The 27,797-nt window shown below is 44.4% G+C and overlaps 2 protein-coding genes across 3 annotated transcripts in view; one reads left to right on the top strand and one right to left on the bottom strand.

The window, feature by feature from the left end:
* The window catches only part of ZDHHC22 (zDHHC palmitoyltransferase 22), a 61,700-nt gene extending 47,419 nt beyond the window's left edge, over positions 1-14,281 (bottom strand). Inside the window, exon 1 of the mRNA XM_073610862.1 lies at positions 14,131-14,281. The gene's annotated coding sequence lies outside the window, so the exon portion shown is untranslated. The remainder of the gene's footprint in view (positions 1-14,130) is intronic.
* The window catches only part of TMEM63C (transmembrane protein 63C), a 45,905-nt gene continuing 32,003 nt past the window's right edge, over positions 13,896-27,797 (top strand). The window contains exons 1-2 of one of the 2 annotated variants that reach the window (XM_073610858.1): positions 13,896-14,089; positions 26,548-26,617. The gene's annotated coding sequence lies outside the window, so the exon portion shown is untranslated. The remainder of the gene's footprint in view (positions 14,090-26,547; positions 26,618-27,797) is intronic. The other variant, XM_073610859.1, reaches the window with a different exon arrangement.

The following is a 27,797-nucleotide window of genomic DNA, read 5'->3' on the forward strand; positions in this document are numbered from 1 at the left end:
TATATATATATATATATATATATATATATACTATGAAAACTGTTTTTTGTTTTTTTTTTAATTTTCAGACTTTTTTGTTTGTTTAGCAAAAAATAAAAACCCCAGTAGTGATTAAATACCCCCAAAAGAAAGCTTTATTTGTGTGAAAAAAATGATACAAATTTCATATGGGTGCAGTGTAGCATGACCGCGCAATTGTCATTCAAAGTGTGAGAGCGCTGAAAGCTGAAAATTGGTCTGGGCAGGAAGGGGGTTTAAGTGCCTAGTAAGCAAGTGGTTAACCAAATGACTGAGCAGAGGAGAAGCTGAAAAAAAGCATGTAAGGAATCCAGGAAATTGTTGAAAAGGTGGCCGGCAGACAGGCAACACTTACAACATGAAAAGATATTTTTCAAGTATGTTTATATTAGATAATCAAAAATATCTATTGTTTGAATTGCTATTACAATGGTAATGTTATATAACCACTTAAGAAACAAAGAAGAAAACTAATGCGCAAAACCAAGACGAGCCAAAGCAGCTAAAGATGACTAAGAAACCGCCACACATACGGCAGTGTTCCCACACGGAAAAACAGTAAGGTAAATAGAGATATGTGGCGCTAACTCAGAGTGCATAAATGTGATGAAATAAATATAATCCAATTCTTCAAGTAAAGTGCATATGCGTAAAGAACAAAATCACATAAATAAAGTGACTAAACATCCATTAAATTCATAAGAAGTGACATTGGATAAATGACAGTGAAAATTCATGAAATATGACATCAAATAAATAAATAAACAAATCCAAATGAAGGTGAATAAATCCAAAAGTAGTCTAAAAGTGCATCAAGATAAAAAAATCACAAATTAAGAAAAATTTTTTAAAAAATCGAATGAGATAAAAAAAGTCGCATGCAATAACAAAAATCGCATAGAGTGCAAAAAAGTGCAGAAACGCTATAAAAATAGCCACAAGTCTTTCCAATTAATGTAATACAGTTCCAACGTGAACAAAGTGAGTCTTTATAAAACAGTTTGTGTAAAAAAGTAGATGAAAAAAGTACAAGTGCAAACGATGATAGGTGACAGATTCCTCTTAATAACCGTACTCCGTGGCGCGCCACACGTTTCCCCCAGCCTCTCACCTCTAGCAAAGACCCCTAGGGTCAAGTCGAGCCTGCAATCAGGAGGTGGTTGAAACACCATCAATAGATCAGTCTCCTCCGATTGTCACAGGTCTGGCAAATCTCCAAATGGAAGGCCTCAAGTTCGGCAAGTTGGGTGGAGGCATGCAATAGAAAGGAGTATCCCCAATGTGCAGTATTCAAAACAAGTTTATTCAAAACAACATAGTAACTTACATATACAGCATAAAATGAACAGCACAGATCCCAGTACTTCCGGTCTCGGCTGCGGCCAGAAGTGATGACACCTGACTCTTCCCTGACGCGTATCGTCACCGCCCACGTGACTTTATCAAAGGGTAATGACCCTTAGATAAAGTCACGTGGGAGGTGACGATACGCGTCAGGGAAGAGTCAGGTGTCATTTTATGCTGTATATGTAAGTAAATTGGATTATATTTATTTCATCACATTTATGCACTTTGAGTTAGCGCCACATATCTCTATTTACCTTATTATATAACCACTTGCTGACCACAATACATATATATATATGTTGCTTCTTGCAAGTGGTTTACCGGGGTTATAGTTGAAGCTATCAGCCATAACCCCGGTATTTTTTTTTTTTTTTCAGCCGGCGTTTGGCCCTCTCATGAAAGCGGTCCAAGCGGCTAATTATCGCTAATTATCAGATCACTCTCATAAGCATAGGGAAGGGGAAGCAACGGGAAGGGTCCCCCCCAACCCCACCAACCACCCCCCCGAGCGCTCCTCTCGTCTGAGGAGTGATTCAACGGATTGTGCGGCTTCCTATAAATGTTACCAGAGACCACATCATTTCTGATCGCCTCTATGACCCTGGAGGTCCGGAGCGACGTCTCACTTCCGGTCTAGGGCGAAAGTAAACAATTATTTTTCTTTTTTTTAAAGCAATAGATCAAATTTTTTATTGATCTTTCGCTTTTAAAGGTAAAGGAGAGATTTGGGGTCTTTTTGACCCCAGATCTCTCTCTAAAGAGGACTTGTCAGTCCTTATATTCTATTACAAGGGATGTTTACATTCCTTGTAATAGGAATAAAAGTGATAAAAAAAAAAAAAAAAAAAAAAGGGACAGTGTAAAAAAAAAAAAAGAAAAAAAAATTAAAGCGCCCCATCCCTCCGTGCTCGGGAGCAGAAGCAAACACATACGTAAGGCGTTCACGCTTATGTAAACGGTGCTCGCACCATACATGCTAGGTATCGCCGCAAACATTAGAGCAAGTGCAATGATTCTAGTGCTAGACCACCTCTGTAACTCTAACCAAGTAACCTGTAAAAATGTTTGAAGTGTCGCCTATACGATATTTTAAGTATCGTAGTTTTTTCGCCATTCCACGAGCGTGTGCGCAATTTATAACCGTTACATGCTAGGTTTCTGTTTACTCAACGTAATATCATCTTTTATATTTTACCCAAAAATTGGGTAATACATCATGATTTTTTTTTGCATTAAAATTAATTGAAATATTTCTTCCAAAAAAAAATTGCATTTTAAAAACCGCTGCGCAAATACCGTGTGACATAAAAAAATTGAGTGATCGAAATTTTATTCTCTAGAGTCTCTGCTAAAAAAAAAAAATATATATATATATATATATATATATATATATATATATATATATATATGTTTGGGGGTTCTAAGTAATTTTCTAGCAAAAAAAATACTGATTTAAAGGGGTTGTAAACCCTTGTGTTTTTTCACCTGGCAGTGACCGGCTCCCCAGCCCCCTCCCCGTTTTACTTACCTGAGCCCCATATTTGATTGGATAGATTGATAGTAGCGCAGCTGTTGGCTCCCGCTGCTGTCAATCAAATCCAATGACGCGAGCGCCGGGAGGGGGCGGGGCAAGTCCGGGATTCGTGTCTATGGACGCAAATGCTGGACTCGGGAACGCGCCCGCAAGGAAACCCCCCGGGAGGGCGCTTCTCCTAGGGGGTTATCTGATGCGGGGGGGGGGAGCCGCGAGAGCTGCTGAGGGACCCCAGAAGAGCAGGTTCGGGGCCACTCTGTGCAAAACAAGCTGCACAGTGGAGGTAAGTATGATATGTTTGTTATTAAAAAAAAACAAAAAAAACGGGCCTTTACAATCACTTTAAACTTGTAAATAAAAAAGTGCCAGAAAAGGCCTGGTCGGCAAGTGGTGTTTGCTGTGACTATTGATCTCCTATAAAGTAGCATTTCAATCAAATACTAATCATACCTAAATCTGCTCCCACTCCCATTCTAAGCCCAATATAACTACCCTGTAAAGATGTCCATACTTGCCTATTCTTAGAACCCTCCAGTCCAGTCACATGGTTGGCTCACAGCGCCGGCTTCAGTTTAGGATGGACAGCTGACATCGGATGCCCCATAGCAAGTCTATGGGTGATGTCATCGCACAGGTTCTAGGCCGTTGTCAGCGATCTCTTCTCTTCACTGAAGGCGGCCACTGGAGGGATCATGTACCCTGACCAGAGGGCTCAGAGGCATATGTACAGGGGTCGCTATTATGGCCTGGACTGCAGCCCCCCTGTATGCATGGAAATAAGGGCGGCGGCATGTAGAGGAACCAATCCCTCCATGTAGCTCTGTACAGAAAGGAGCTGATGAATCTGTCCTCAGTCCCTCGGTCCCTTTCTCTGTCTCAAAAGTGAGACATCAGGGGTCTGTTTAGACCCCTATATTTCACCAAAGCCCTTCCAACGGGGGTACTAAAAAATATGTAAAAGATAATAAAAAATAAAATTGTAAAAAAATAAAACTAAAATAAAATGGTAAAAAAAAAAAATAGTAAAAAAAAAACATAAAAAACCATTGACACCAGTGGGGGAACTACCAGGGTTGCAAGGGTTGCACTTGCGACTGGGCTCTGGCGTTCCGAACCCCAAGATGGCAGAAGGGTGGCCCACTGTAATAAAGGGTCCCATGATGGGAGTAAGGACCCCGGGATCAGTGGAAAGGGCCCCGGTCGAGGGCCAGAGGGGCCCTTCATGGTTCATTGCACCTGGGCCCTGAGGGTTCTAGTTACGCCTCTGGGAGCTCTCTTATGCCCCGTACACAAAAAAACTTGGATGGTTTTTCCGACGGAATTCCGCTCAAGCTTGCATTGCATACACACGGTCACACCAAAGTTCTCTGAACTTTGGACCCTCAAGAACGCGGTGACGTACAACACTACGACGAGCCGAGAAAATTAAGATTTAAGTATAATTAGTATTGGCCTGGAATTCCACTTTAAATTGCCACATAGTGGCCAGAGATAGCCTAGCTCTGCCAGGCCTTGGCTGGAAAAGAGGCACCTGTCAACTAGACAGGACTTTCCACCTTATTAAACTTTTATCATAAATTATGATTTGTCCAATGGCCTTCCTCTCTCTGGCTCTTGTGTAAGTCACATATAAGCGTCCCGTAGTTCATGTTTCATACCTCCGGGCTGTGTGCTACCAACCAAACCGGAATTTCTTCCTTAATATGCACTCTGCAACATTTTTCTGTTCACACTGCAGATGTGACAAGAGTTACCCAATGGCTGCAATTAATGAAGTCACCCCTGACCACCATTATTTTATAAATTCACCAGGATGGAAAATGCTACACACTAACGAGCAATAAACACCTCTTGTCCTAACATGTTCCCTCATTCCAAGCTGGAAACAAGCATGTCCCCAAATCACCTCTACCTCCACCCATCACTAATTTGCCATTCCAAACACATTTGGAGATATAGGTGGTAATAGGATGGATTTCTGCAGACAGTGAGTGACTAAAGAACAATAGTTTCAGGATTGATGACCAATCCTGTACAGCAGTGGTCTCCAAACTGTGGCCCTTTGCTTGCTTTATCCAGCCCTTGGGGCACCATTTCATCCACTGATACCAACAATGTGGCATAATTCCTCCCAAGGACACCAACAACGGGGCACAATTCCTCCCAATGACACCAAATATAGGGCAAAGTTCCTCCCAATGGCATCAACAATGGGGCACGATTTATCCCAATGACACCAACGATAGAGCACAATTTATACTAATGACACCAAAAATCGGGCACAATTTATACTAATGACACCAAAAATCGGGCACAATTTATCCCAATGACACCAATGATGGAGAAAAATTTATACCAATGACACCAACGATGGGGCATAATTTATACCAATGACACTGATGATGGGGCACAATTACTTCCACTGAAACAAATGAGGAGGCATTATTGTTTTGCCCTGATATAGAGACCTTTTACTCCCAATAGCCACAATTCAGCCCCCCCTAAAGCCTAAAAGACAGTAAACTGGCCAGTGGCGGCTGGTGTTTTTTATTTTGGGGGGCGGCAAACACCCCATCCCCCCCCCCCCCGTCAGCCACACAACTGGAAGGGCTCGGAGCGCAGTCCCCTTCCCCCCAAGCCCACCCTTTTTTGAAGCCTATTAGAGCCTCTGGCTGTAATCACGTGCTAACCCCCCCCCCCCCCCCCCCATTGGAATCCATGGTCCAGCATCCTGCATGTAGATCAGGGGGCCGGATGCATGGCCAGAGATGACCTTGCTCTGCCAGACCTTGGCTGGAAAAGAGACACCTGCCAGCTAGACAGGATTTTCCACCTTATTAAACTTGATCATAAATTATAAATTGTTCAATGGCCTTCCTCTCTCTGGCTCTTGTGTAAGTCACATACAGTATCTCACAGTACACCCCTCACATTTTTAAAAATATTTTATTATATCTTTTCATGTGACAACACTGAAGAAATAACACTTTGCTACAATGTAAAGTAGTGAGTGTACAGCTTGTATAACAGTGTAAATTTGCTGTCCCCTCAAAATAACTCAACACACAGCCATTAATGTCTAAATCCCTGGCAACAAAAGTGAGTACACCCCTAAGTTAAAATATCCAAATTGGGCCCAATTAGCCATTTTTCCTCCCCAATGTTATGTGACTCGTTAGTGTTACAAGGTCTCAGGTGTGAATGGGGAGCAGGTGTGTTAAATTTGGTGTTATTGCTCTCACTCTCTCATACTGGTCACTGGAAGTTCAACATGGCACCTCATGGCAATGAACTCTCTGAGGATCTGAAAAAAAAGAATTGTTGCTCTACATAAAGATGGCCCAGGCTATAAGAAGATTGCCAAGACTCTGAAACTGATCTGCAGCACGGTGGCCAAGACCATACAGCAGTTTAACAGGACAGGTTCAACTCAGAACAGGGTTCGCCATGGTCGACCAAAGAGGTTGAGTGCATGTGCTCAGAGTCATATCCAGGGGTTGTCTTTGGGAAATAGACGTATGAGTGCTGCCAGCATTGCTGCGGAGTTTGAAGGGGTGGAGGGTCAGCCTGTCAGTGCTCAGACCACACACCACACACTGCATCAAATTGGTCTGCATGGCTGTCGTCCCAGAAGGAAGCCTCTTCTAAAGATGATGCATAAGCAAGCCCAAAAACAGTTTGGTCTGATGAGACCTGATAAGACCAAGACCAGGTGAGGAGTACAAAGACAAGTGTGTCTTTCCTACAGTCAAGCATGGTGGTGGGAGTGTCATGGTCTGGGGCTGCATGAGTGCTGCTGGAAGTGGGGAGCTACAGTTCATTGAGAGAACCATGAATGCCAACATGTACTGTGACATACTGAAGCAGAGCATGATCCCCTCCCTTCAGAGACTGGGCCGCATGGCAGTATTCCAACATGATAACGACCCCAAACACACCTGCAAGATGACCACTGCCCTGCTAAAGAAGCTGAGGGTAAAGGTGATGGACTGGCCAAGCATATCTCCAGACCTAAACCCTATTAAGCATCTGTGGGGCATCCTCAAACGGAAGGTGGAGGAGCGCAAGGTCTCTAACATCCACCAGCTCTGTGATGTCATTATGGAGGAGTGCAAGAGGACTCCAGTGGCAACCTGTGAAGCTCTGGTGAACTCCATGCTCAAGAGGGTTAAGGCAGTGCTGGAAAATAATGGTGGCCACACAAAATATTGACACTTTGGGCCCAATTTGGACATTTTCTCTTAGGGGTGTACTCATTTTTGTTGCCAGCGGTTTAGACATTATTGGCTGTGTGTTGAGTTATTTTGAGGGGACAGCAAATTTACACTGTTATACAAGCTGTACGCTCACTACTTTACATTGTAGCAACGTGTCATTTCTTCAGTGTTGTCACATAGATAGAAAAGATCAAATAAAATATTTCCAGTAGTTCATGTTTCATACCTCCGCTCTGTGTGCTACCAACCAAACCAGAATGTCTTCCTTAATACGCACCCTGCACCATTTTTCTGTTCACACTGCAGATGTGACAAGAATTACCCAATGGCTGCAATTAGCAAAGTCACCCTGACCCCATTATTTTGTATATTCACCAGGATGGAAAATGATACACACTGATGAGCAATAAACACCTCTTGTCCTAACATGTTCCCTCATTCAAAGCTGGAAACAAGCATGTCCCCAAATCACCTCTACCTCCACCCATCACTAATTTGCCATTCCAAACACATTTGGAGATATAGGTGGTAAAAGGATGGATTTCTGCAGACAGTGAATGACTAAAGAACAATAGTTTCAGGATTGATGACCAATCCTGTACAGCAGTGGTCTCCAAACTGCGGCCCTTTGCTTACTTTATCCAGCCCTTGGGGCACCACTTCATCCACTGATACCAGCGCAACTTTGCAAAGTGCACAGTCTATTTGCCTTTAGTAAATCAACCCCTATGTGTGCGTTCCTGAGTAGACCTTTTGTTAGAGGGTGTTAGGCCCCTTAGGTTAAAGCGGAGCTCCAATCAAAAGGGGAAGCTCCACTTGTTTGCACCCTCCACTGCCACATTTGGCACTTTTTTTTGGGGGGGGGGATCTACAAAGATGTCCAGCCTCTCCTCCTTCCCGCTGTAGCCTTTTGGGACACACACAGGTCCCAGAAGACTGCGGGACAGTTCTCAAAGCGCAGCACGACTTGCCCATGCGCAGTAGGAAACCCGTCTGTGAGACCAGAAGGCTTCACTGCCGGTTTCCATTAGTGAAGATGCCGGCGACTGCACCCGAAGCCAACTGAAGAATCGGCCCGGGTGCTGTCATCACTGGATCCCTAGACAGGTAAGTGTCCTTATATTAAAAATCAGCAACTACAGTATTTTTGATACTTTTAATTTTTTTGGGGGGAGGAGACTGGAGCTCTTATTTAAGTTCCTCCCCTTGGGTTCCAGGCAGATGGTCTGTAGGCAGGTGAAGTCTACTTTGCTCACCGAAGTGGCCCTGTAGCTGGAGAGAGGGTCAGGAGGAACAATGTTCCTCTATGGTTTCTTGGGTCACTGGGGAAGCTATCCTAATCTACCTGACTGAAGCGGCCATCTTGGGTCAGGCAACGCCTTTTTAAGGCCCCGGCTCCCGGGTTTTGGCACGCTTTGGCGAGTGGACAGAGTAGGGATAGATGTCCAGTCTGTGAGGGACAGTAATAGTGCTAGGGAAAGGTTCCTGCCGAGGAAGGTAAGTGCAGGGCCTTATTTCTTCTAGACATTCTCCCGATTAGGACCAGATGGCCAGGACGCATTCAGTCTCCTCTCAACAGACACTGTCATTTTGGCTGGAATCTGCTCCTGCCACACTTCTGAACTGTGAGTGTGCCCAGCTGGGTGACCTTCTCACTGGGTTTGTTGTGAACTGTTTTTGCATTCCTTCAATACAAGTTTATTTCAACCACCTGTGTGAATCATTGTCTTCGAACCACGCTGCACCCCACCTACAAGTTTGTCAGTCATTGTCCTTAGTAATGGGTTAATTAGGAACGGGTGGGTATAGCTAGTGAGAAGTTATTGGAGAAAAAACAATATGTCCACTTATTTATTCTTCTATGAACTGCCAACGATTTAGATAATCAAACCTGACAGGACACTATTTTGTGCCAGGATGAAGAAGAAAATGTGAGTGGTGTTCAACACCAGCGTGGGGATTGTTTGTGCAGGAAGGGCTGGAGGGGCCCAGTGTCCACTTTGGCCTGGAAAGTGGTAACCTGCTGAAAATTACACTCATAGGCTATGCCTGGGTTAATAGGACAAGAGATCCCAGCAATACATTATGTGTAGAGGGAACCAGTAGAAGCCAGTCTATGGACTACGGAGATTGTGCTGAGGGATGGATCCCACCTCCATTAGGCCTTGGGCCAAATACAACCAGGCATTACTCTGCGACAACCGCCACGGTGTTCTCTATACTGGGCACAAGAGGGAGCAAACCTACCACTTGGCCATACTCTGCAACTATAGATATATAAACAGTAGGTGAACATCCCTGAGTAGTACTCTACCACTATTGCTACAGTATATGGGTGGTAGATGACTGTTCCTCATCCCTATAGATACGTGGACACAGGGAACAAGTGCTACATAGTTCTTGCACTCATAGATACATAGGGGGTTGATTACAGTTGCTGGGTAGCACTCTGCCCCTATACATTTGTGGATGGTTGATGACTAGAGCTGGATGATGTTCCACCTCTATAGACAAATGGACAATATATTACCAGCCATCATGGTAGGTAACCAGAATATTCTTTAACCTTATAGATGCAAAGATGATAGATAACCAATACCAAACAAGGCTTCCTTATAGATACAATACATGGGCAGTAGGTAACTGGTTTTGGATCGCACTTTGCCCCTATAGATACACGGATAGTAAGTGACCAGTGCTGGATAGGGCTCTGGCCTTAAAGATTCATTGATAGTAGATGATCGGTACTGAATAGCCCTCTTCCCCTATAGATGGATGGATGGTAGGTGACTGGTGCTGAATAGCCCTCTTCCCCTATAGATACACATATGGTAGGTGAATAGTGCTCTGTCCCTATAGATAACAGATGGTAGGTGATTAGTGCTCTGCCCCTATAGATACACAGATGGTAGGTGAATAGCGCTTTACCCCTATAGATACACAAATGGTAGGTGAATAGTGCTCTGCCCCTATAGATATACAGATGGTAGGTGAATAGTGCTCTGTCCATATAGATATACAGATGGTAGGTAAATAGTGCTCTGTCCCTATAGATACACAGATGGTAGGTGAATAGTGCTCTGTCCCTATAGATATACAGATGGTAGGTGAATAGTGCTCTGCCCCTATAGATATACAGATGGTAGGTGAATAGTGCTCTGTCCCTATAGATATACAGATGGTAGGTGAATAGTGCTCTGCCCCTATAGATATACAGATGGTAGGTGAATAGTGCTCTGCCCCTATAGATACACAGATGGTAGGTGAATAGTGCTTTACCCCTATAGATACACAGATGGTAGGTGAATAGTGCTTTACCCCTATAGATACACAAATGGTAGGTAAATAGTGCTCTGCCTCTATAGATATACAGATGGTAGGTGAATGGTGCTCTGCCTCTATAGATATACAGATGGTAGGTGAATAGTGCTCTGTCCCTATAGATATACAGATGGTAGGTAAATAGTGCTCTGTCCCTATATATACACAGATGGTAGGTAAATAGTGCTCTGTCCCTATAGATACACAGATGGTAGGTGAATAGTGCTCTGTCCCTATAGATACACAGATGGTAGGAGAATAGCGCTCTGTCCCTATAGATATAAAGATGGTAGGTGAATAGCGCTCTGCCCCTATAGATATACAGATGGTAGGTGAATAGCGCTCTGCCCCTATAGATACACAGATGGTAGGTGAATAGCGCTCTGTCCCTTTAGATATACAGATGGTAGGTAAATAGGGCTCTGTCGCTATAGATACACAGATGGTAGGTAAATAGTGCTCTGTCCCTATAGATATACAGATGGTAGGTGAATAGCGCTCAGTCCCTATAGATATACAGATGGTAGGTAAATAGGGCTCTGTCGCTATAGATACACAGATGGTAGGTAAATAGTGCTCTGTCCCTATAGATACACAGATGGTAGGTGAATAGTGCTCTGTCCCTATAGATATACAGATGGTAGGTGAATAGCGCTCAGTCCCTATAGATATACAGATGGTAGGTAAATAGGGCTCTGTCGCTATAGATACACAGATGGTAGGTAAATAGTGCTCTGTCCCTATAGATACACAGATGGTAGGTGAATAGTGCTCTGTCCCTATAGATACACAGATGGTAGGTGAATGGTGCTCTGCCCCTATAGATACACAGATGGTAGGTGAATAGTGCTCTGTCCCTATAGATATACAGATGGTAAGTGAATAGAGCTCTGCCCCTATAGATATACAGATGGTAGGTGAATAGTGCTCTGTCCCTATAGATATACAGATGGTAGGTGAATAGTGCTCTGTCCCTATAGATATACAGATGGTAGGTGAATGGTGCTCTGCCCCTATAGATATACAGATGGTAGGTGAATGGTGCTCTGCCCCTATAGATATACAGATGGTAGGTGAATAGTGCTCTGTCCCTATAGATATACAGATGGTAGGTGAATAGTGCTCTGCCCCTATAGATATACAGATGGTAGGTGAATAGTGCTCTGCCCCTATAGATATATAGATGGTAGGTGAATAGTGCTCTGTCCCTATAGATATACAGATGGTAGGTGAATAGTGCTCTGCCCCTATAGATATACAGATGGTAGGTGAATAGTGCTCTGTCCCTATAGATATACAGATGGTAGGTGAACAGTGCTCTGTCCCTATAGATATACAGATGGTAGGTGAATAGTGCTCTGTCCCTATAGATATACAGATGGTAGGTGAATAGTGCTCTGTCCCTATAGATATACAGATGGTAGGTGAATAGCGCTCTGCCCCTATAGATATACAGATGGTAGGTGAATAGCGCTCTGCCCCTATAGATACACAGATGGTAGGTGAATAGCGCTCTGTCCCTTTAGATATACAGATGGTAGGTAAATAGTGCTCTGTCCCTATAGATATACAGATGGTAGGTGAATAGCGCTCTGTCCCTATAGATATACAGATGGTAGGTAAATAGGGCTCTGTCGCTATAGATACACAGATGGTAGGTAAATAGTGCTCTGTCCCTATAGATACACAGATGGTAGGTGAATAGTGCTCTGTCCCTATAGATACACAGATGGTAGGTGAATGGTGCTCTGCCCCTATAGATACACAGATGGTAGGTGAATGGTGCTCTGCCCCTATAGATATACAGATGGTAGGTGAATAGTGCTCTGTCCCTATAGATATACAGATGGTAAGTGAATAGTGCTCTGCCCCTATAGATATACAGATGGTAGGTGAATAGTGCTCTGTCCCTATAGATATACAGATGGTAGGTGAATAGCGCTCTGTCCCTATAGATATACAGATGGTAGGTGAATGGTGCTCTGCCCCTATAGATATACAGATGGTAGGTGAATAGTGCTCTGTCCCTATAGATATACAGATGGTAGGTGAATAGTGCTCTGCCCCTATAGATATACAGATGGTAGGTGAATAGTGCTCTGCCCCTATAGATATACAGATGGTAGGTGAATAGTGCTCTGCCCCTATAGATATATAGATGGTAGGTGAATAGTGCTCTGTCCCTATAGATATACAGATGGTAGGTGAATAGTGCTCTGCCCCTATAGATATACAGATGGTAGGTGAATAGTGCTCTGTCCCTATAGAAATACAGATGGTAGGTGAACAGTGCTCTGTCCCTATAGATATACAGATGGTAGGTGAATAGTGCTCTGCCCCTATAGATATATAGATGGTAGGTGAATAGTGCTCTGTCCCTATAGATATACAGATGGTAGGTGAATAGTGCTCTGTCCCTATAGATATACAGATGGTAGGTGAATAGTGCTCTGCCCCTATAGATATACAGATGGTAGGTGAATAGTGCTCTGTCCCTATAGATATACAGATGGTAGGTGAATAGTGCTCTGTCCCTATAGATATACAGATGGTAGGTGAATAGTGCTCTGTCCCTATAGATATACAGATGGTAGGTGAATAGTGCTCTGCCCCTATAGATATACAGATGGTAGGTGAATAGTGCTCTGTCCCTATAGATATACAGATGGTAGGTGAATAGTGCTCTGTCCCTATAGATATACAGATGGTAGGTGAATAGTGCTCTGTCCCTATAGATATACAGATGGTAGGTGAACAGTGCTCTGTCCCTATAGATATACAGATGGTAGGTGAATGGTGCTTTGTCCCTATAGATATACAGATGGTAGGTGACCCTATAGATATACAGATGGTAGGTGAATGGTGCTCTGCCCCTATAGATACACAGATGGTAGGTGAATAGTGCTCTGTCCCTATAGATACACAGATGGTAGGTGAATAGTGCTCTGCCCCTATAGATATACAGATGGTAGGTGAATGGTGCTCTGCCCCTATAGATACACAGATGGTAGGTGAATAGTGCTCTGCCCCTATAGATACACGGATGGTAGGTGAATAGTGCTCTGCCCCTATAGATATACAGATGGTAGGTGAATAGTGCTCTGCCCCTATAGATATACAGATGGTAGGTGAATAGTGCTCTGTCCCTATAGATATACAGATGGTAGGTGAATAGTGCTCTGCCCCTATAGATATACAGATGGTAGGTGAATAGTGCTCTGCCCCTATAGATACACAGATGGTAGGTGAATAGTGCTCTGCCCCTTTAGATACACAGATGGTAGGTGAATAGTGCTCTGTCCCTATAGATATACAGATTGTCTCGCCCTATAATAATAGAGATGAGGACGGTAGGTGACCGGTGGCCCTATAATAATAGAGGTGAGGACGGTAGGTGACCAGTACTGGATCACCATCTACGCCTATGGATTCAAATGACAGTTTGTTTAGTCACCCGTAGCGGGTCATCACTCCCGGCGGTTGAACGTGGGGTCAGGGTAATGGGCACACCCCCTCCCCGCCCAGTGCCCGGCTCTACTGGTACCGGAGACATACGGGCACAGCTCCGCCCCGCCGGGCCGTACAATGCTGATGTCAGGAGGCGGTGCCCGATTCGGGTGATGTGTGTGCGGAGGATGCTGCGGCCCGACAGGTGAGATGGGGGGGGGGGACGTTCTATAACGGGGACCTTACCGTGTACCGGAGATCTCTTCTATACCAGAGAGATTGTTACACTCCAAGATCCGGGTGTGCTGTGTTTATCTACAGGGAGGAGTGAGACCCGAAATCCGGGAGAAGAGATACAATGTAACACTACGATGAGACACGATGCAGGCAGGGTGTCCTATGGGAGTTGTAGTGGTGTGGGGGGGTTGTAGTATTGGTGGTCTGTGATATTGATGTGGTGAGGTGTAGTAATAATGGGCTATTATATTGGTGTGGTGGAGTGTAGTAGCCATGTAACCTGGAGTGTAGTAGTGGTGGGGTGTAGTAGTAATGGGGTGTAGTAGCCGTGTGGGGTGTAGTAGTGATGGGGTGTAGTAGTGATGGGGTGTAGTAGCAGTGTGGGGTGTAGTAGTGATGGGGTGTAGTAGCCATGTAGTGTGGGGTGTAGTAGTGATGGGGTGTAGTAGCGGTGCAGTGTGGGGTGTAGTAGTGATGGGGTGTAGTAGTGATGGGGTGTAGTAGTGATAGGGTGTAGTAGTGATAGGCTGTAGTAGCGGTGCAGTGTGGGGTGTAGTAGCCATGTAGTGTGGGTGTAGTAGTGATGGGGTGTAGTAGCCGTGTAGTGATGGGGTGTAGTAGTGATGGGGTGTAGTAGCCGTGTAGTGTGAGTGTAGTAGTGATGGGGCATAGTAGTGGTGCAGTGTGGGCTGTAATAGTGATGGGGTGTAGTACCGATGGGGTGTAGTAGCGGTGCAGTGTGGGGTGTAGTAATGATGGGTTGTAGTAGCCATGTAGTGTGGGTGTAGTAGTGATGGGGTGTAGTAGTGGTGAAGTGTGGGCTGTAGTAGTGTGGGGCATAGTAGTGATGGGGTGTAGTAGCAGTGCAGTGTGGGCTGTAGTAGTGATGGGGTGTAGTATCCACGTAGTGTGGGTGTAGTAGTGATGGGGTGTAGTAGTGATGGGGTGTAGTAGCCATGTAGTGTGGGTGTAGTAGTGATGGGGTGTAGTAGCCATTTAGTGTGGGTGTAGTAGTGATGGGGTGTAGTAGCCACTGTAGTATTGCTGTGGTGGTGTGTACTGTTGGTTGTCTGTAATATTGGTGTGATTTTTTTTTATAGTGTTGGGATGCAGCATTAGTGGGCTATAGTATTGGTGTGGTGAGGTGTAGTAGCCATGTAGTTTTGTGTGTAGTAGTGTTGAGGTGTGATAGACATGTAGTGATGGGTGTAGTGGTCATGTAATTTGTGGAGTAGTATTGATTTGGTGGGGTGTAGTATTAGTGGTCTGTATTATTGGTGTGGTGGTCCTTAATACTGGTGTGATTTTCTGTAGTATCAGTGTGTTGGGGTGTAGTATTGGGGGACTATAGTATTGGTGTAGTGAAGTGTAGTAGCCATGCAGTGTGGGGTGTAGTAGCCGTGTAATTTGTGGTGTAGTATTCATTTGGTGGTCTGTAGTATTGGTGTGTTGGGGTGCAGTATTAGTGGGCTATAGTATTGTTGCAGTGCGGTGTAGTAGCGATGCAGTGTGGGGTGTAGTATTGGTGGTCTGTAATATTGATGTGGTGGTCCGTAGCATTGGTGTGCTTGTCTATAGTACTGGTGTGGTGTGGTGTGATGTAGTGTTGGTGGTCCGTAGTATCGGTGCGGTTGTCAATAGTATTAGTGTGTTGGGGTGCAGTATTAGTATTAGTGCACTGTAGTATTGGTGTGGTATAGTATTGGTGGTCTGTAATATTGGTGTGGTGGTCTGTAGGGCCGTTGTCAACTATTTTCATAATCGATTAGTTGGTCAGCCGATTAGTTGGCCTGTATACAGAATGCATTATTTGTTTACAAATCAGGAAATACAGTGCAGCACACATACAGCTCAGTACACCGTCCATACATGTCAGTAAGTGCCTAAGAACTTGAGGAGCAATGCCTCATGGGACATGTAGTCCTGGGCGGGAAGTGAGTGGTTCTAAAGGCAGAAGTTTTTTTTACCTTGCTATAGGGGCACTCTTTACTATACTTTGCAGCTTACTATTGGGGCTCTCTGAAGGTAGGAGGAGCCAGAAGTGTCTGCGGGGGACCTCAGAAGAGGAGAATCAGGGCTGCTCTGTGACGAGGTACATTTTGGACATTCCGCTGAGGGGATTTCTAAGCCCTGGACTCCTGACACAGATATACCGGGGCTCAGAACGGGAGATTGCCGCTGCCCAGGTCAGCAGGGCGGGGGGGGGGGGGGGGGGGGCGAGCGAGGAGGGGGTCCTATGTAAGTTCACCTTACAGATTTTTCTGTAAAGGTGAACTGACCCTTTAAAGTAAACTTTTAAGCTTAATGTACACGGGACGTTTTACAACCTCTCCTGAATGATGTAACTTGACAGATAGTAACCGGCGTTTAAAAACATCCATTTTGCTGCGTTTACATGCCGCGTTTAGCCGCGTTTGCTTTTAGAAGCATTTTTTATTTTCAAATAGTCAAAAATAGTAAACGAAACATGAAAAAACGCGAGTTACCGCATTTACACATGTTTACAAGATGTTACAGGCATTTCAAATGCCTCTGAACATCCGTCCTGAACGCATTTTTTTGCTTTCCGCGCTTCTACGTACGCTTCGCTGTACTGGCATCTTCAGGAAGACTGATGACGCCAGTACGGTGAAACGTACGTAGAAGCGCAGACTCATAACTTCCGAGTCCTCTATGTGACATCCTTTTTTTTTTTTTGCTTATACAGAATGAAGCGCGGATCGCACGCTGCCACGATTCCGATATATCCACCCGCACAGAAAAGCCAATGTAGCACCAATATTTAAAAAAGGCCCAAAATACATCCCTGGGAATTACAGACCAGTTAGCCTAACATCAATAGTATGTAAACTCTTGGAGGGGATGATAAGGAACTATATACAAGATTTTAGTAATAAGAATGATATCATTAGCAGTAATCAGCATGGATTCATGAAGAATCGTTCTTGCCAAACCAATCTACTAACCTTCTATGAGGAGGTGAGTTGCCATCTAGATAAAGGAAGGCCCGTAGACGTGGTGTATCTGGATTTTGCAAAAGCATTTGACACAGTTCCCCATAAACGTTTACTGTACAAAATAAGGTCCGTTGGCATGGACCATAGGGTGAGTACATGGATTGAAAACTGGCTACAAGGGCGAGTTCAGAGGGTGGTGATAAATGGGGAGTACTCAGAATGGTCGGGGGTGGGTAGTGTGCTGGGACCAATCCTATGGCCAGGGTTCTGTGCTGGGACCAATCCTATTTAATTTGTTTATAAACAAGGAGGATGGGATAAACAGTTCAATCTCTGTATTTGCAGACGATACTAAGCTAAGCAGGGCAATAACTTCTCGGCAGGATGTGGAAACCTTGCAAGAAGATCTGAACAAATGAATGGGGTGGGCAACTACATGGCAAATGAGGTTCAATGTAGAAAAATTTAAAATAATGCATTTGGGTGGCAAAAATATGAATGCAATCTATAGACTGGGGGGAGAACCTCTGGGGGAATCTAGGATGGAAAAGGACCTGGGGGTCCTAGTAGATGATAGGCTCAGCAATGCCAAGCTGCTGCTAACAAAGCAAACAGAATATTGGCATTAAAAAGGGGATCAACTCCAGAGATAAAATGATAATTCTCCCGCTCTACAAGACTCTGGTCCAGCCGCACCTGGAGTATGCTGTCCAGTTCTGGGCACCAGTCCTCAGGAAGGATGTACTGGAAACAAAGCGAGTACAAAGAAGGGCAACAAAGCTAATAAAGAGTCTGGAGGATCTTAGTTATGAGGAAAGGTTGCGAGCACTGAACTTATTCTCTCTGGAGAAGAGACGCTTGAGAGGGGATATGATTTCAATATACAAATACCGGACTGGTGAGCCCACAATAGGGAGAAAACTTCTTTGCAGAAGGGAGTTTAACAAGACACGTGGCCACTTAAAATTAGAAGAAAAGAGGTTTAACCTTAAACTACGTAGAGGGTTCTTTACTGTAAAAGCGGCGTGGATGTGGAATTCCCTTCCACAGGCAGTGGTCTCAGCGGGGAGCATTGATAGCTTCAAGAAACTATTAGATAAGCACCTGAATGACCGCAATATACAGGGATATACAATGTAATACTGACACATAATCACACACATAGGTTGGACTTGATGGACTTGTGTCTTTTTTCAACCTCACCTACTATGAAACATGCTGTAGACACCTTAGTGCTGGGCATAGGACAGTCACATGTGAGTGCAAAATCTTTTGTTATCTTTTTAAACATTTTTTTATTAAAACTTACTACATCATAAAGAGTTATTTTTGTGTGTCCTTGGTGGAGTCTGTTCCCTTATCCTCAGCCGCCATCTGGAGGGGGTTACACAGCGGAGAGATACCTACCTAGGATTCCTCTGGTCCATTCAATCTAAGCGCATTTTGACCTACTGTAAAAAGTGGTCAGACACCTTTAGTGAGTTGCCATCTACTCGTGGTGGACACTTGTGGTGAAGCTTTTTGAAGGAACATCAAACCAGAAGATTCACATTTATTTATTTATGGTGTTGGGATTGTTACAAGTTTATATATTTATTTGCTTTTTCAATCACTACTTGCTTTATTTAATACAGTTCACACCCAATTTGTATTATTCACCTTGATGTTTTTAGCGCCAACACCTTTACATTTGATTTTTTATACCATTATGACAGGTGATACAAAAAAAAAAAAAAAGCATGCTGCAGCTACTAAACGTCTTATGCCCCGTACACACGATCGGACATTGATCGGACATTCTGACAACAAAATCCTAGGATTTTTTCCAACGGATGTTGGCTCAAACTTGTCTTGCATACACACGGTCACACAAAGTTGTCGGAAAATCCGATCATTCTGAACGCGGTGACGTAAAACGCGTACGTCGGGACTATAAACGGGGCAGTAGCCAATAGCTTTCATCTCTTTATTTATTCTGAGCATGCGTGGCACTTTGTGCGTCGGATTTGTGTACACACGATCGGAAATTCCGACAACGGACTTTGTTGTCGGAAAATTTTATAGCCTGCTCTCAAACTTTGTGTGTTGGAAAATCCGATGGAAAATGTGTGATGGAGCCCACACACGGTCAGAATTTCCGACAACAAGGTCCTATCACACATTTTCCGTCGGAAAATCCGACCGTGTCTACGGGGCATTAGGCCTGGTTCACACCTTTGCGTTTTTTTGGTGCTTTTTGCAGAAACGCACTACGGTTCATTTAACATGGTTTCCTATGGGACACGTTCACTTCCATGCTTTTGGAAAAGGTCAAGGGCTTTTTTCAACGCAAAACGGTGCTTTATTTGCTTTATTTTAAGCTGCAGAAAAGCATGTAGTGCGTTTTTGCTGTGATTTGAATTTTTTTTTAATCTGCCCAACAACAAATTGGCCCAAAAAAAAAAAAAGCATAAAAAATACAAATCGCAGCAAAATCATGTGTGCCAAAACGCACTGCAAAAGCGGATCAAAAGCAAACTGCATAGGTGTGAACCGAGCCTTACGCTGACCATACACGTATCGAATCCTTGTATATTCGCTGAACGAAAGAATGTCATTTGAAAATTTCACTTGCTTTTAACATCCAGTTTTAAAATGAAGTTCCTTTCTGAACAGAGAACCACATACACGGTCTGAAAATTTCCTTTAACCAAGAAGTTTTCTATTCTGCTCCTTCGAATTTTCCCGTCACTGTGGTCGAAAAACGAAAGGCGATTTGACCCCACTAACGATTAGAAAATCGAACGAACGTTCTTAAAATGCACGTTTTGTTTTTTAACCACTTCAATACCTTAGGGCGTCAAATGACGTCCTTGACTTTGTGAACGGATATCTGAAAGATGGGTGCAGCTACAGGCATCATTCAGATATCATTCTTTCCAGCCGGCGATTCTGTGCATGATAAGAATGATCATAGTGGCAGTTCCGCCGCTTGATCGTTCTTATAGGCGACGGTAGGGGACATACCCCCTCCCCCTCCTGCCGCCATCCGGTGCTCCTCCGGGCTCACCCGTGCCATCGGGGGCCCAGAGAAAGAATCGGACGGCGCCGGATGACGATGATAGAGATTTCCGGTGACCAGATGGTCACCAGTCACCTCTATGACCGTCGGAGGCCTGGGCGCGACGTTATGACGTCCGGGTTCCCGGAAGTAAACAAAGCCGCGATCGCGGCTGTCAGCATGAGATCGGTGAATTTTTTTTCTCGATCTCATGCTTTCCAGCCTGGAGGAGAGACATAGGATCTTATTGACCCCACATCTCTCCATAAAGAGGACCTGTCACAATAGATTCCTATTACAAGGGATGTTTGCATTCTTTGTAATAGGAATAAAAGTGATAAAAAAAATGTAAAAAAAAGTGAAGTGTAAAAAAAAAAAAAAAACTAAGTAAAATAAAAAAAAAAAAATTTAAAATGCCTCTGTCCCTGGTAGCTTGCGTTCAGAAGCGAACGCACATGTAAGTTCCGCCCACATATGTAAACACCGTTCAAACCACACATGTGAGGTATCTATTTACTCGGCGTAACATCATCTTTCACATTACACAAAAAAATTGGGCAAACTTTACTGTTTTGTTATTTTTTAATTCATGAAACCGTTTTTTTTTTTTTTTTTTTAAAGGCGTTTGAAAAATTATTGCGCAAATACCGTGCAAGATAAAAAGTTGCAATGACTGCCATTTTATTCCCTAGGGTGTCTGCTAAAAAAACATATATAATGTTTGGGGGTTCTGAGTAATTTTCTAGCAAAAAAAAAATGATGATTTTTACATGTAGGAGAGAAGTGCCAGAATAGGCCCGGTATTGAAGTGGTTAAAAGAAAACATTGCTTTTGTATGGCCAGCATAAGTGACAGCTGGTAGCTTTTATCAAGCCACCTGCCTATGACGAGGGAGTCTGTCATACATAATATATTACAGTTCTGTCTGAAAATCCAAAAAAGTCTTTCATTTTTTTTTTCTCTAAATTTGATCTCGGAGTCTGATGATATTTACTAGACTCAACCTCTAATAGTATATACAGTATGTCTCTTCTAATAGTATATACAGTATATCTCTTCTAATAGTATATACAGTGTATATCCCCTCTAATAGTATATACAGTATATCTCTTCTAATAGTATATACAGTATATCTCTTCTAATAGTATATACAGTGTATATCCCCTCTAATAGTATATACAGTATATCTCTTCTGTCTGTTATTCTCAGAGTGGATTTTGCTCTCTAACCATATAGTTGGTTATTTATATTTACCACTGCATAGAGATATTTAAGAATTAATTGCTTTTTTTTTAGACTTTACATATTAACTAAATTATACACCACACTTTTTTTAAGGTTATTATCCGATTACAGTGGAACCTTGGATCACGAGCATAATCTGTTCCAGGAGAATGCTTGTAATCCAAAGCACTCGCATATCAAAGCGAGTTTCCCCATAGAAGTCAATGGAAACGAAGATAATTTGTTCCGCATTGACTTCTATTGCATGCAGTACTGCATGTGGCCAGAGGTGGGGGGGGGGGGCACCGGAGAGCCTCGGAAATACACGGGGACAGCTCGGCTGAACTCGGAAAGGCTCGGAAACACTCGGGAACGGAGTATTTCCGAGTGTTTCAGAGTGCTTCCGAGTATTTCCGAGTGATTCCAAATATTTCCGAATGGCTCCGAACCGTTCTGAGTGTCACCGGCACCCCCGTACCTCTGGCCAAATGCAGTACTGCAAGCCCCATTGGCTTAAATCCTGCTCGTTTTGCGAGACAACACTCGCAAACCGAGTCAGGATTTTTCAAAGAAAGTTGCTCATCTTTCAAAACACTCGTAAACCAAGGTTCCACTGTTATTGATAAAATAACCGGCCAATTAATTGTTTATGAAAATAATCGTTAGTTGCAGTTCTTACAAATGTGCTTCTGGAAGAATGGTCAAACATTCCCATAGACACACTCCTAAACCTTGTGGACGGCCTTCCCAGAAGAGTTGAAGCTGTTATAGCTGCAAAGTAGGGTTGCACCGATACCGATAGTAGTATCGGTATGGGTGCTGATATCAAGTATTTGCCCGAGTACTTGTACTCGGGCTAATGCCCCTGATGCTTCACACGAATACCTTAGCATTAAGAGGCTCCCGGAAGTCAGTGGGCGGAAGGTAAGCTGGCTGGGGCAGGGTTGTCTGTCGCAGCCGCCCATCAGAACCGGTGACCCAGACCGTCAGAATCGTTAACGGAAGTGACAGCCCATGTCTCCATCAGAGGGTGTACACCGCGATGCTCATCTTGGTACACCCTGCACTCAGCCTCAGTAAGCCTGCATTTACAAGGCGGCAGCGGACATCTTGTTACACCCAGCCCATATAGTTCACTAATTATATGGACTAGGTGTAACAAGATGTCCGCTGCTGCATTCTGACTAGGCTTTCTGAGGCCGAGTGCAGGGTGTATCAAGATGGGCTCTTGTATACTCTGCTCTTTATCTTGATCGATTTAATGTTATCATGCCAGGCTGCCAGCAATTATCAGTGCTGCATTTCACTGCCACTGCCTACCAATCAGTTACACCGATCATTGCCCATAAGTGCCTCCTATTAGTGCCCATAAGTGCCACCTATCAGTGCCAGCCATCAGTGCCACCTGTCAGTGCTGCAAATCATTGCCCATCAGTCAGTGCCACATACCAGTGCCCATAAGTGCCACCTATCAGTGCCCATCAGTGCCAGCCATCAGTGCCGCATATCAGTGCCCATCAGTCAGTGCCACATATTGATGCCACCTATCAGTGCCCATAAGTGCCACCTATCAGTGCCAGCCATCAGTATCAGCCATCATTGCTGCAAATCAGTGGCCATCAATCAGTGTCACCTATCAGTGCTGCATATCAGTGCCATCTATATCATTAGTCTGTATTGTGCTTTGAAAACTGACACATTCTGTCAGAAACCATTAATCAGACTGAGACAGAAGTACAGTTAAATCATACTTGTTTAATAATAATAATAAAAAGGTAAATCTAGTCAAAACATGGCCAGAGTTCAGGAACCGGATTGGATAGTCAGACAAGCCAAATGTCAGGGAGCCAGAGATGAGCGTAGTAGAACAGCAAGCAGGATCTAGAGCCAGAAGAAATGTCAGCCAAGCAAGTCTTTAACAGGAACACAGGAGAGCGTCTCTAGAGATGTGACCAAGGCGAAGGCAGATATCATCTGGGCTGGACGGCTTAAATAGGCAGGACTGACAAGCAGGATATCATCAACAGGTGAGTCACTGTGGAGAGAAAGGAGCTGGCAATTAGCCGACAGCTGAGTGGCCAGCTTTGAGAAGGAAGGGCTGAGCCCAGCCCTGACAGTACCCCCTCCTCAATGAACCCTCCCCCTCGGAGGACCACCAGGCTTGAGGGGAAAACGTCTATGGAAATTACGGAGGAGGACAGGGGCATGTACGTCCGAGGATGGGATCCAAGAGCGTTCCTCTGGACTGTACCCATTCCAATGCACCAAGTACTGTATGCGCCCACGGAACCTACGGGAGTCAACAATGGACTGTACTTCATACTCCTCATGGTTCTCAACCTGTGCAGGGTGAGGACGTGGCACCGAGGTGGTAAAGCGGTTGCAGACCAAAGGTTTCAATAAGGAGACATGAAATACATTCGAGATACGCATACTAGGAGGAAGATCTAATGTGTAAGCCACTGGGTTAATCCTGCGAAGAATAGGGAAAGGCCCAATAAACCAAGGTGCGAACTTCAGAGAGGGAACACGAAGTCAGAGGTTGTGAGATGACAGCCAGACCCTGTCCCCTACCTGGTAGGAAGGCGCAGGCAGGCGTCTACAGTCAGCATGGAGTCTGTACTTATCATTAGCATGACGTAAAGCCTCCTGGGTTTGTGTCCAAGTGGAACGAAGACCACGGAGATACTCCTCTAAAGCAGGAATACACTGCGGAACAAACGAGTCAGGCATCATGGAAGGTTGAAAACCATAGTTCGCCATAAACAGGGACAATCGGGAAGCAGAATTCAAGGCACTGTTGTGAGCAAACTCTGCCTACGGTAAAAGGTCTGACCAGTTGTTATGATGGTCAGAAATATAGCAATGTAGGAATTGCTCCAAGGACTGATTGGCGCGTTCTGCGGCCCCATTAGACTGCGGGTGATACGCAGAGGAAAAAGCAAGCTGAATACCCAACTGTGCACAAAAGGCTCGCCAGAACCGGGACACAAACTGACTACCCCTGTCCGAGACAATCACCTTGGGTAGCCCATGTTCCTTAGAAGTGGGCAACTTTTTCAGTGGAATACAATGGGACATTTTCGAGAACTGGCCAATCACCATAAGGATAACTGTGTTGCCCTGGGAGTTGGGTAACTCCATAATGAAATCCATAGACAGGTGGGTCCAGGGCCTCTCTCCATTGGGTATGGGTTGTAGGAGGCCCACTGGAAGGTGTCGTGGAGTCTGAGCACACACGGAAAAGGCAGCTATGAAGGCGGTTACATCAGCACGTAGAATGATGATGGATGGAGCTCTGATGTTATAATGGGGGCTCTGATGTGATAGAGGGGGCTCTGATGTGAAATGGGGGCTCTAATGTGATGGACGGGGCTCTGATGTGAAATGGGGGCTCTGATATGATGGAGGGGGCTGTGATGTGATAATGGGGGCTCTTATGTGATGGAGGGGGCTCTGATGTGATAATGGGGGCTCTGATGTGATGGAGGGGGCTCTGATGTAATGGAGGGGGCTCTGCTGTGATAATGGGGGCTCTGCTGTGATAATGGGGGCTCTGATGTGATAATGGGGGCTCTGATGTGATGGAGGGGGCTCTGGTGTGAAATGGGGACTCTGATGAAAAATGGGGGCTCTGATGTGATGATGGAGACTCTGTCCATTGCTCTACTGACTGACAGTATCCACTAAGGTGGGCTAAGTTTAGATTTTTGCAGCGTCATTTGTTTTACTCTTTCTCTCAGACCCCTTTTAACCCCTACTTGAGGATTAAAAACGCCCTGCTAGCGGCCGAAAAGCGCCGCTAAAACAGCACTTAAACGAGCAGTGCTTTACCACTAACACGGTTAATTTCTTAAATAAGGATGCTGAACCCCCGGAGATCTTTGATAACTTTTATATTATTCAGGTAGATCTCCACTCCTCAGAGGTTGTCTGCTCCGGATTACACCATGTCATTGGGGAAAAATGCTCGCTGTGTCACCTTGTGTAGGTACTTCAGTATACGCAGGAGCCCGCCAAGGCCCATCCTGGGCACTCTGAGTGTCCAGTTTCACCTAGACAGAGTGACGGGGCAAGCACGCTGTAAAAGCAGCAGATGGGGGCCCAGGTCAGCTTTTGCATCGGGGCCTACAAGCTTCAAGCTACGCCTCTGGTCATATGACATTAAAAAAAAAGTATCGGTATCGGCGAGCACTTGAAAAAAAGTATTGGTACTTGTACTCGGTCTTAAAAAAACTGGTATTGGTGCAACCCTACTGCAAAGGGTGGGCCAACTCAATATTAAACCCTACTGACTAAGACTGGGATGCCATTAAAGTTCATGTGCGTGTAAAGGCAGGTGTCCCAATACTTTTGGTAATATAGTGTATGACTGGATAATGTGAGCCCCAGCAGGGTCATGTACTGCAAAGTGTCAGGAGACCAATCTGGTTCACAGCACTGGAAAATGGCAGCTAGGATTGACTGAGATTTTGCTCCCTAACCATATAGTTGGTTATTTTTAATTACCACTGCATAGAGATATTTAAGAATAAATTGCCTTTTTTTTTTTAAACTTTACATATTAACTAAATTATACACCACACTTTTTTCAAGGTTATTATCTGATTATTCGAAACAATAATCAGCCAACTAATCGATTATGAAAATAATCTTTAGTTGCAGCCCTAGTGGTCTGTAGTATTGGTGTGTTGGGTTGCAATATTAGTGGGCTATAGCATTGATGTGGTAGAATGTAGTAGTCATGCTGTTTGGGGTGTAGTATTGGTTTGGTTGGGTGTAGTATTGGTGTGGTGGGATCTTTTTGGTGCGTTGGGCTGTAGTATTGGTGAGGTGGTGTTGTATTGGTATGGTGGGCTGTAGTATTGGTGCGGTGGTGTTGTATTGGTCTGGTGGGCTGTAGTATTGGTTTGGTGTGGTGTAGCAGCCATGTAGTGGGAAGGTAGTGTGGTGTTGTACTGTGTAATGTAGGATGTAGTATATGGTGTGGTGTAGATTGGGGTGTTGTACCAGTGTAGTGTGGGATGTTGGATTAGGGGTACTGAGTGGTGTACTAGTATGTCATATGCATTGGGGCCTACAGAGGAGAATACTATGTGGTGTAGAAGGGGTGTGGTTTGTGTTGTAGTAAGTGTGTACTGTGTGTTAATATAGAGGTGTAGTATGTGTAGTCTGATGTACAGTTGTTTTCCTTTTTTCTAACAGAGCATTGTGGGTACTTCTGAGTTCAGAGGTCATGAGGAGACCACCTAGCTGATCAGCTGAACGCGACCAGGTAATGATATCTTGCACTGTGATGATATACAGCACAATCAACTACTTTCTTATTTCAGCTCTAAACACCCGATGCCTAAATCATCAGCCTCAAAGAGCAATGTACAGTAGGTGTGGATTACCAAAACCAAACAGGTTCCCTATATAGTTAGACCTCCACAGGATAGAGAATAAATAGCACCTGATTGGTTATTATAAGTGAGCGCTCTGTCTTTCTACTCATATCAGGTCAGTTACATCTCCTTAAGATTGAGGTGACCTTCTCACCTAAATCAAAAACTTCCCCCTGTGACCCCCTCATCTCGATGGACCCCTCTTTTTGTCACATACTCACCCAAGTCATATCCTTCTCTCGGTGACCCAGTCACTCACACTTGGATCACACCCTTCTCTCTGTGACTACTTTACCCAAAACACACTCTTCCCTCTCCCCACGTCTTATCCAGATCATATCCTTCCCTTTGTGACCTCCCCATGCCTCATCCCTCACCCCTCATTCAGATCATTCCATTCCTTCTGTAAACTCCTCACCCTTCACCCGTCTCATACCTAGGGTGACCTCCTCTCACGGATCATATTCTTTTTATTTATGGCCTCCTTTCCCCTTGTCCAAATAATACCCTTTCTTCTGTGACCCCCCCACCCTTATCTCTGTGGCTTCCTCAATCTGCACCTGCATCATACTCTTCCCTCTGTGATCTCCTCACCCAGATTACACCCTTCCTCTGTGACCTCCTCACCCCACACCTAGATCATACCCTTCCTTCCCTCTGTGACATCCTCATTTCTCATCCAGATGATATTCTTCCCTATGTGACCTTCTCACCCCTCATCTGGATCATACCCTTCCCTCTGTGACCTGCTCATTTAGATCATACATTTCCCTCTGGGACCTCCTTACCCAAATCATACATTTCCCCTTGTGACCTCCTCATCCAGTTTCTACCCTTTCCTTTGTGATCTCCACTCTTCATCTAGGTCATACATTTTCCTCTGTGACCTCCTCACCTGGATCATACCCTTCCCACATTGACCTTAACTCCAGCATACCCTTTCTTCTGTTTGCTTTGTGCTTCTTTGACCTCCTCGTGTGGATCATACCCTTCCCTGTGTGGCCGCCTCACCCCAATCATATGTTTTTCTTTGTGATCTCACCTGGCTCATACCCTTCCCTCTGTGAC

This window comes from Aquarana catesbeiana, linkage group LG13, assembly GCF_042186555.1.
Source record: "Aquarana catesbeiana isolate 2022-GZ linkage group LG13, ASM4218655v1, whole genome shotgun sequence".
Taxonomy (NCBI): domain Eukaryota; kingdom Metazoa; phylum Chordata; class Amphibia; order Anura; family Ranidae; genus Aquarana; species Aquarana catesbeiana.